This window comes from Sorex araneus, chromosome 2, assembly GCF_027595985.1.
Source record: "Sorex araneus isolate mSorAra2 chromosome 2, mSorAra2.pri, whole genome shotgun sequence".
Classification (NCBI taxonomy): domain Eukaryota; kingdom Metazoa; phylum Chordata; class Mammalia; order Eulipotyphla; family Soricidae; genus Sorex; species Sorex araneus.
In genome coordinates, this window is record NC_073303.1 from 155,305,835 (window position 1) to 155,316,395 (window position 10,561).

At 39.0% G+C, this 10,561-nt stretch overlaps 1 non-coding gene across 1 annotated transcript; it reads right to left on the reverse strand.

Moving 5' to 3' along the window:
- Nucleotides 1–10,154: 10,154 nt before the first annotated feature.
- LOC129402766 (U6 spliceosomal RNA) lies at nucleotides 10,155–10,261 on the reverse strand. Its single transcript, XR_008628810.1, has one exon. It is a non-coding gene; the product is annotated as a U6 spliceosomal RNA (small nuclear RNA).
- Nucleotides 10,262–10,561: the final 300 nt, after the last annotated feature.

Consider the following 10,561-nt stretch of genomic DNA (forward strand, 5'->3'; position numbering starts at 1 on the left):
CGTTTTGTAGTTTTCTTTACCAGCCAGTTGTGAACATGGGAAAAGGTTTTGTCTGTAGTAATGTAAGAATGCAGAGTCTCTTGCCCATGTGCCTGGCTGTCTTCCCCGGTGCCTCTCAGAGGGGATGGGCTCCAGCTTCCCTCCATACCCTGAACAGAGCTCTCTGTGGCCGAAGACCTCCGGAACCTAGCCACAGCCATGCTCGAGGCCCCTCTCCACATGTTCGGACAAGCCTCATGCATGAAGGTACCAGCAGAGGAACCCAGGTGTGTGTAATCCCATCAACGACCAACATCCAGAGACTTAAAAGCAAGCTCCCAGAAGTGATATCTTATAACCTACTTCTCCCTCTGGGAGAAACTGGCAAGCTACTGAGAGTTTCCTGCCCACATGGGAGAGCCGCGAAAGCTTCCCATGGTGTATTCATATGGCAAAGCCAGCAACAAGCTGGGTCTCATTCCCCTGACCTTGAAAGAAGCCTCCAATGTGGCATCTTTGGGAAGGCCGAGTAGAGAGAGGCCTCTGAAATCTCAGGCATAGGACGAATGGAGAGGTTGCTGAGACCACTCGAGAAATTCAACGATCAATGGGATAATGATGATGATGTTGATGATGATGATAATGTAAGAATGTACAATACCATGTTTGTGCCTATTTCCTTAAATTTATGTACCCTTTGTCTCTTCACTTTTCTTAGATATTCCAGTATCTTCTTGATATTGTAATGAGACTCTGGAAAACATTTCAGACCATGAGTTGAACTTGGTAATGGTATCCATATAGTACAGGGAAATGCGGTAGATGTATTTATTGTAGACGCTTCCCTAGTTTCCCCATTGGGAGGAAGTCTCTGAAGAACTGTGAGAGGACCATGGTGACTTGCCTGTACATGTCCTGAGGTGAAGGACCAAGGTTTTGGTGCTTGGGTGATAAAGTGGTATTGCTTAGCTCAGCAGTGTATGAAGCAATTATTGCTGCCCCCCCCCAGTGGTACTGGAGGCCCTAGACCACATTCAGGGATACTTAGAGGCCATCAGGAGGTGATGAGGGTGCTGTACAGTATCAGATATCTAATTAGGGGCTATGTGCCTGTGCCTCAGCCCTTTGTGCTATTTCCTAGCTCTAAAGTAGCAAATATTTCACCATTACTGGAAAAACTACTTCTGATTTTTGCATAAAAGATTTAGCACTCACATGTCATTTAGCTATCATAATTTTTGGCTTCTATTATGCACAGATCAACTTCAACCTAATTAATACCTGGGTAGGGAGAGGAAGGAATCAAAATATAGATGGAAAGATAACCCATTTCATGCAGATATTAGAGATAGTCTATGTGAATTGGAAGTCAAAGAAATTGAAGGTTCTGTATTCTTTTTAATGTAGCAAAGAATTACTGCATGTCTTGTCTTTGAGGATGGAATCAGGCAGGTTTACAACTAATGCCTATACTTGTCAAGGAACAGAAAAACCCTCTAAACTGTCTGACCTTTACTTAACATAATTACTGGTCAAATGGTTTTATAAAATAAATTGAACCACAGTGATAAATATTCTTGTTTTCTTTTTTGGGAGGAGGGCATTCAGGTACTCAGAAGATGTAGAGACCCTACCAGTGATTCTTAGATAACTAGATGGTAGTTCACCGCAAGAGTCAGAGGATGCTATACTGCTTGTCCATTGGTGCTGGGGTTACCTGAGTAATCAAGTGGGGTTGGGGCCTTTAGAACCATATCCAAAGGTTTTGGGGTGCTACCCTCACTGAAGCCTATGGTTGAAGGGGAACATACGGTGCTGGTAATTGAAACCAGATCAGATGCATGCTGGGCATATTCCCTAACACCACTCTAATATATTGTCCCTCCCTCCCTTCCTCCCTCCCTTCCTCCCTCCCTCCGTCCCTTCCTTCCTCTTCCTTCATTCCTTCCTTCCCTTCCTTCCTTCCTTCCCTTCCTTCCTTCCTTCCTTCCTTCCTTCCTTCCTTCCTTCCTTCCTTCCTTCCTTCCTTCCTTCCTTCCTTCCTTCCTTCCTTCCTTCCTTCCTTCCTTCCTCCCTTCCTTCTTTCCTTCCTTCAAATTATTTCATCTTATAAGATAGATCATGGATCTAATACCTACCTTATATTATAGTAATTGTCATTGATAAAGTATAATAGTAGTATAGAAATCTGAAGTTTAAATCATTGCAGTGCTATATAGCTAGAATAAATCACTACAAAACTAATTTTTAAACACAGATTCACCTCTTTATAAACCTATGTTATAGTGGAAAAAATGTTTAAAAATGCAATAGCCTCTTGGTGACCATTAGTACTAGAGGAAAGGAACACTATAGAGAGCAATTATATGGATATCTGTTGGAAATGTGGGTAACATTATATTGTTGCCTATTAGAAATGTGCTTGAGTGATAATAAGAAAAAAGATACCTGAGATTTTTATAAATTAAATAAAATACTTTATTGACACTTATTTTTGTGTTGGGAAGAAATAAAGTCATAGTCATGTTTGTTGGCTATTATTCTTTTTAAAGATTGGTCGGGAGATTTGATAGATTAGACTAGTTCAGATTTGTAAAAGGAATTCAGTTTCTGTATATATTGGTTGCCACTATGATTTTCATTGCCCATGAAGATGTGGTAGGTCTTAATAACATCATCCATTGCTGTGAAAGATTTTTGTCCTTTTCTGTAAAGTTATCACTGTCACTGTATCACTGTCATCCTGTTGCTCATCAATTTTCTCGAGCAGGCACCAGTAATATCTCCACTGTGAGAAATTTGTTATTACTGTTTTTGCCCTGGGTAGCTGGCCAGGCTCTGCTATGTGGGGGAGATACTCTCGGTAGCCTGCTGGGCTCTCCGAGAGAGGAGGAGAAATTGAACCCAGGTCAGCTGCATGCAAGGCAAACATCCTACCCGCTGTGCTATTTTAATATTCACAGCTCTCAAGACTTCACTATGCAGTATAGATATCCCTATGTTTGACCCAAGTGTCAATCATATTTCTTCAAGGCTTTACTTCTAATAATTAAATATAGATAACTCTATAGGAAAAGCTGGAATTTTGGGCTTGTTCTCACTTGTTCTCTGTCATTAGAAGATAATTCCTGGGATTCAGAGCCTTAGACAGAGAAATGTCAATGTCAACATCTACATGCTCTTTTGTATTGGTAAAGAAAGAAACCTTTTTCCAGGAGTCTCCAGTAGACATTCCCTCATACTTCAGGGACCAAATTTTGGTCTATGCCCTCCTTAAGTCAGAGAAGGAGGGAATTTAGAACTTTGTGATTAGATGAGTTCACTATATATCTCTGGTGTTGAAAACAGAGTGAATGCACCCTAAAACTACAATGGATAATTATGGGCATATCTGCACTTAGGGATCACTCCTGATTGGCTTGGAGATCCACTTGAGGTGGTGGGGAATTGAACCTTGGTCGTGTGCAAGGCCAACGTTATAAGCTACATTATTTCCCTGGCTTCAAGATTATGGGCATTTCTACAAAAAGAAAAAAAAGCCTGCATTTTAAGTGTTCTTTAGCACAAACTAACATAACAAAATAACATAATTTGCATTTGATAGTAAATGTATTGCATTTTCTTCTCCAGTTCCTATCAAGGGGACCTAGTTATGAGAATTAGTTCTTTTGAGTAGATATGATAGCATTATTTAGCATGATCATTTTCTCCACATAAATATGTACATACTGTATTGTAGAAAAATTAGCTTTTTAATTATTATTTTTTGCTTTTTGGGTCACACCCAGCGATGCACAGGGTTTACTCCTAGCTTATGCACCAGAAATTACTACTGGCGATGCTCAGGGGACCATATGGGATGCTGGGAATCGAACTTGGGTCGGCCGTGTGCAAGGCAAACGCCCTACCTGCTATACTATTGCTCCGGCTCCCAAATTCTCTTTCTTCTTCTTAGTTTTGCGATTTTTATACATTTTATTTTTCATAAAGTAGTTGAAAGTAGTTCATTACAGATAATACCCAAACACCCACCCAACCAGCAAGCATCTTCCCACCACAATAAGAGGGAAGTATGTGAAGGTTGTTTTCATTCTGGGGCTAATTAAGCCCATACACACAAGAATACAAGGAAGTATGTAAAAAAAACAAACACATGTGTGCTACTTTAGGTACATCAGTGGGCTAGATTATAAGAGATCTTATACTGCGTTGCTCTCTTCCAGGAGCTTTAGTTTATAGTCTCTGAATCTTGAGCGTTGATGAGCTTACAAAGCACCGGAGGCAGTTTTTGGGTGTGACTGACAAACTACAGGAAAATTGGGGACCTAGGTAGAGGAAGTTCACTCCCGATCCAACTAGGCTTGGAGATCTCAGCCACGGGTCCCACATACCTGGGTTCCTCTGTCAGTTCCTTCATGGGTGAAGCTCATCCGAGCATGTGGAGAGTGGCCTTGAACATGGCTGTGGTTGGGTTCTGGAAGTTTTCAGCTGCTGGGGTTTTGCTTTGTGTGAGAGGGAAACTCAACACGCCCCCCTCTGAGGTTCCCCAGTAAAGATAACCTGGCATGGGAACAGGAGATTCTGGCAGATGTTTAAGGACATTGACTAACTTAAATATAACTTATTCTCATAGGGACTGAACTGACAAGACAGAGAAGTCAACAATAAAAAGGCTCTGCATCACTAATGCAGGTGATATGACTACAGAGCTATCAGACGTCCTGAAGGCCAAATTGCTTTTAATATTTTCAAGTTGGAGGTTTTAATATTAGTTGTTATCATATTATTTAGCTTACACAGGGCTCTAGTTGCATGGATTTTTCAGTTAAAGAATTGTCACCAGTGATTAAGAGATATTGCATTTTTGAAAGAATATGTTTTGTCTTTATGACTAGCATAGTTTCATGACTGGGTCTTTGTAAACACTTTTTAAAGACACAAATAAACTGTTTGTGGCTTCATATTGTGACCATTTAGAAAATATGAAAAAATATGAAAACTGTTCCAGAAAGAAAATGCTGGATTTATTGCAAGTCAGTGTAAAAGAGAATACTTGACTGTTGCCTATACTTCATGGAACTATATAGTTAGCAGTCTCCTCAGGTATAAACTAATAGCCTCATGTTTTTGCACATTTTATTCTGATTGATGGTCTATCTATGGAGCTAATGGGAAATCAAATAAATCTTGTGAAACAAAAAGGTTTTCAAATGCTCTTCTACCAGATGACTGAAAATAAATAAATAAATAGACTAAAAATGAATTGATTTGGGAATTGTGCATAGTAGTTAGCTGTTTGTCTTTTAGCTATGGGGTTTTAAAACTATCTGTGCATTCACATTCTTACAGGTTTCCCTTCTATTATAGTAAAGTGATATATTACTATTAGGAAAACAAGAAAAAAGCAAGAAACATTGCACCTGGGACAAGATTCTCATTTTTATCCTTTACAAATATAAATCTTGAATAAAATTTACAGTTATATGCATATTCCAAAGCATCCATTTTATTATGGTATACATCAATAAAAAGAAATTTTCCTAGGTTTACATCATGAATCTTAATTTCAATTATTAGTAGATTGATGACTTACTAAAATGAAACTGGGACGACTATTTTAGATTTATATTATTTGGTTTTCTTCCTCAAAAACAGAACTCATGTACAATGCCATAAGTGCTTGCCCTATCAAACAAGTTTGAGATAATGTGTCTTCAGTGCTAAAGTTCAAATAAATGTCTATAATACCTCCCATTCCCAGTGAGAAGCATAAGAATGATGGCCAGTAGTGGATCATAAGCTAATTGGATAAGAAAATAATGACCATATCATTAATTTGGGGTGGCTCATATCATTATTAATTAATATCTATTGTCATGGGTTTTCTGAGATAGAGATATGTGTCATCATGGTGGTATATGATAATTAATGTCAAAATGAAATGGAAGCTCTTGAGAATCTATCCCCAAGAGGATGAAACAGTACATCGTCCGAGGGTCAAATAAGGGTAGCTTGATATTTTCTCAGCATGGTATGATTTTCTAACTTCCACCTTTGTCCTCTCCTACTCCTATTGGCGCTGTGGAAATAAAGCTATCCATTCTTTTTTTTTTTTTTTTTTAACTTTGTCATCTTGGAATTAAGCCTCCAAGTTGTTTATTTGCAATTCTTTTTTTTTTTATAATTTATTTATTTTTAATTAGAGAATCACCGTGAGGGTACAGTTACAGATTTATACACTTTTGTGCTTATACTTCCCTCATACAAAGTTCGGGAACCCATCCCTTCACCAGTGCCCATTCTCCACCACCCGTAAACCCGGCGTCCCTCCCACCCTCCCCAATCCCATCTCCCCCCCACCCCACCCTGCCACTGTGGCAGGGCATTCCCTTCTGTTCTCTCTCTCTAATTAGCTGTTGTGGTTTGCAATAAAGGTGTTGAGTGGCCGCTGTGCTCAGTCTCTAGCCCTCATTCAGCCCGCAACTCCCTTCCCCCACATGGCCTTCAACTACAATGTAGTTGGTGATCGCTTCTCTGAGTTGCCCTTTCCCCGGAACGTGAGGCCAGCCGCGAAGCCATGGGGTCAACCTCCTGGTACTTATTTCTACGGTTCTTGGGTATTAGTCTCCCACTCTGATATTCTATATACCATAGATGAGTGCAGTCTTTCTATGTCTGTCTCTCTCTTTCTGACTCATTTCACTCAGCATGAAACTTTTCATGCCCATCCACTTAACTACAAAATCCTTGACTTCCTTTTTTCTAACAGCTGCATAGTATTCCATTGTATAGATGTACCAAAGTTTCCTCAACCAGTCATCCGTTTTGGGGCATTCGGGTTTTTTCCAGATTCTGGCTATTGTAAACAGTGCTGCGATGAACATACATGTGCAGATGTTGTTTCGATTGTACTTTTTTGCCTCTCTGGGATATATTCCCAGCAGTGGTATTGCTGGGTCAAATGGGAGCTCAACCTCTAGTTTTCTGAGAATCGTCCATACTGTTTTCCAAAAGGGCTGAACTAGCCGGCATTCCCACCAGCAGTGTAGAAGGGTCCCTAAAGCTATCCATTCTTTTCTGCATTTCTGCTTCCCATAATCTAGTCATACTGATAAGGTATCTTCTTGCGAATGGCAGCTAGAAGAGGCTAGAAGAGCAGATGGGAATCTCAGTTTGAATAAAATGTCAAGTTGACTGTGGATCTTGACCTCATCACCTCTGAGAAATCACTAGTCTCAGATACAGCTAGTACAGTTATTTATCTGCAGTTAGTCTAAGATCTCTTTCGTATCTCAGTTATTTCTTTTTAAGTCAAATTTAAAGCCAATTAAGGTAGAGGCAGAAAAATTTCATTGACAGCAAGTGCAGTTCACAGAAAACTCTACTTTTCTGTCCCATGAATTTTACCTTTCTAGCAAAATTTTTGTATCTCTTGAAACTCTTTGTCCACACAATCATCATTTTCAACCATCAATAAACTCTCTTTTACAATATCTTGTGACAAATGCACTATTGTTCCCCTACTCTTCTAAATAACACTTTTATTTTTTATTTTATTTTATTTATTTTTTTGCTTTTTGTGTCACACCTGGCAATGTACAGGGGTTACTCCTAGCTCTGCACTCAGGAATCACGCCTGGCGGTACTCAGAGGACCATATGGAATGCTGGGAATCGGACCCGATTTGGCCCCGTGCAAGACAAACGCCCTACCCGCTGTACTATTGCTCCAGCCCCTAAATGACCACTTTTAGTGTTAGTCCTTTGCTTATTACTTTCCCAAGGCTTGGCTCATCACCCTTGCAAGCTTCCTTAGCGATATAGTATCCTCCCCATGACCATTTCTTTGCAATAAGGCATTGCCCCACAAGTCATAGCTCCTTGTCTCTGGTCACTTTCTGCATTATCACATTTGTTCATTGAACTGTTTTTTTCCCCAATGAAGACAAAGCTTATCTTGGGAAAGAAAATGTGGCATTTGTTTGACTTTATGGGAGATAATAAGGGCAACAGGGACATGTTTAATAAACCTGTATGTAATACTTTGTTTCCTGAGGCTAATGACAGTTCTCAGAATTACTGCATGAAGTTCAAGTAACTTTAAAAATGTCTATGATATAAGAAAAACTACAAGTGTTTGCTAGTTTTGTTTTGTATTTTAGAAAAAGATCCACTTTTGCTTAGTAACTAAAAAGTCTAGTAGTTCTCTGCCAACTATTGAAAGTAATTTCCCTAGTCTAGTGTATAGATTTTAGACTTCTTTGTCTTTCCTTACCTAAATATTCTTAGTCTTTCTTCTCAACTATGGTTGCTGTTCTCCCATTGATATCCCAAATCAAATTCCAACTTTGTGAATATCATCTCTATTTAGAAATTCAACCCACTTCTTTGATAGCTGGGATTTGCCTCAGCTACTTCATCTAGTATTCTCAGATGGGTTATTGCCACAGTGGTTTATGTATCATGCTATGACTATAAAAAAAATACAACTCGTTCCTTTTACTTATTTATTCCACAATGCTTAGAATATTAGAGCACTTGGGGATCAATAACACTTCTCTAATTTAACTTAGTAATTGTTTGGATCTGTTCTCTAGATTCTTTTGTATATGTGTGTGTATGTGTGTGTGTATACACACAAATACATATACATATATATGTATAGAAATAAAACCAAGGAAAATAAATTTCAATTAGTTTTGTCTTTAGTTTTTTTTTATTGAATCACCATGTGGAAAGCTACAAAGTTCTCAGGCTTATGTCTCAGTTATACAATATTTAAACAGCCATCCCTTCACCAATGCCCATATTCCACCACCAAAAACCCCAGTATACCTCCTCCCCCTGTCCCTCCGCCCCCAACTGCATAACTGATTAATTTCACTTCATTTTCTTTACCTTGATTACATTCCATATTTCAACACAAAACTCACTATTGTTGTTGGAGTTTCCCCCCAAGAAAGACAGCCCTACTACCAAGGAAGCATTTGATAATTAGTTTTCCTTTGCTTAGAATGAAGAGATATGTAACCCCACTGCTCCAAGTACATAACTCTTTTTTTTTCTTTTTCCTTTTCCTTTTATTTTTTTCCCTCATCCCCCTTCCCGCACCTCATAGTATGGTGGACGCCACGCCGCGTTTCTCCCCGAAAATGGGAAACAACTGGGAAAGAGGGATATTTCCTCTTCTCGGCAGGCATGGGGCTATTGCTTAGTTCACAGTCTAGAGAAATGGCTGCTACTTTGATTACCTTAAATATTTCAACAAAAATCTCACAGATATTGTTTCGAGTTGCCCCCAAAAGTCAGACCTGCTAAAAAGGAACCGTTTCACATTGCTGACAATTAAGAGATGTTAAGTTGATCAGCAGTGGCCGTGCAGTTTTGGATTTCTGTATAAAGTCCAGGGAAAATTCTGCCAGAAATTGCATAGCCCAGCTCACAGTCCCAGTGCATTGCTGTAAGAAGCTGCTTTGGATAACAAAATTGGTTACATGGCCTCTGGAATCAAAGTCTTTAGGAGCAGAGGGTCCTGTCTTTAGTTTTAAGGGCACAAAATATTACAAAAATAAAATCTCATGCTTAAGAAACTGGTAAATTATAGGTTTTGCCAAGACAAAGCTGTATTGGAAGATTTTTTTATAAACCTTGATAAGGTTAAAAACTTTCCTTTTCCTCATAAATCCCTAAGTTATTTTTCTGATCCTTCTATTTGGTCCAATTTTCACTTCTAGCTGCCTTCTACAGAATGAGGTCACAACGGGGTCCTTTCCCTTATAAGCTCATGCCCTCTATACTGCTTACTTCCTAGAGTCCAAATACAGCATCTCCTATGTGTTCCTTGAGCACACCTGCCTCTCTGCATCTACTTGAGATTTATTACATTTCTTCTTGTTTACCTGGAAACTTGTCCTCTGACCCTTCCCTCTGCCATTCCCTTTTATAATTCCACTTAAACTTCAGGTAGCACCGCAGGTATTTCATGATCACCCAGTTTAAGGGTCTTCTTTGATTACCATCACTTTCTGCCACATTGCCTCATTTACAGCATTGCCTGAATTCTGAAATCTTTTTTTTTTAATTTTTTTTATTTTTAAATTTATTTATTTTTAATTAGAGAATCACCGTGAGGGTACAGTTACAGATTTATACACTTTTGTGCTTATACTTCCCTCAAAAAATATGGAACGCTTCACGAATGTGCGTGTCATCCTTGCGCAGGGGCCATGCTAATCTTCTCTGTATCGTTCCAATTTTAGTATATGTGCTGCCGAAGCGAGCACTGAATTCTGAAATCTTAATGTCTATTTTTTGCTTGCTGACTACTATCATTGTTCGTCACAGGAACCCATCCTTCCACAATGGTGGGGGCCTTCCTCTCCAACTTTATCACTGTAGGTCTAAGACATAGAAGAGCACCTGGCATACTGTGGGCACTGACAAACTTACTGAATGAAAGGAAAGCTTGTAAATTTAAGCTAGAAAGTGTTTGTAAATTTTATTGAGATGTTAAATAAATATTCTGAAAGGAGAATAGTGTTGTGGAGATGTGCAAAATGGATGGTTTACATACTTTACAGATA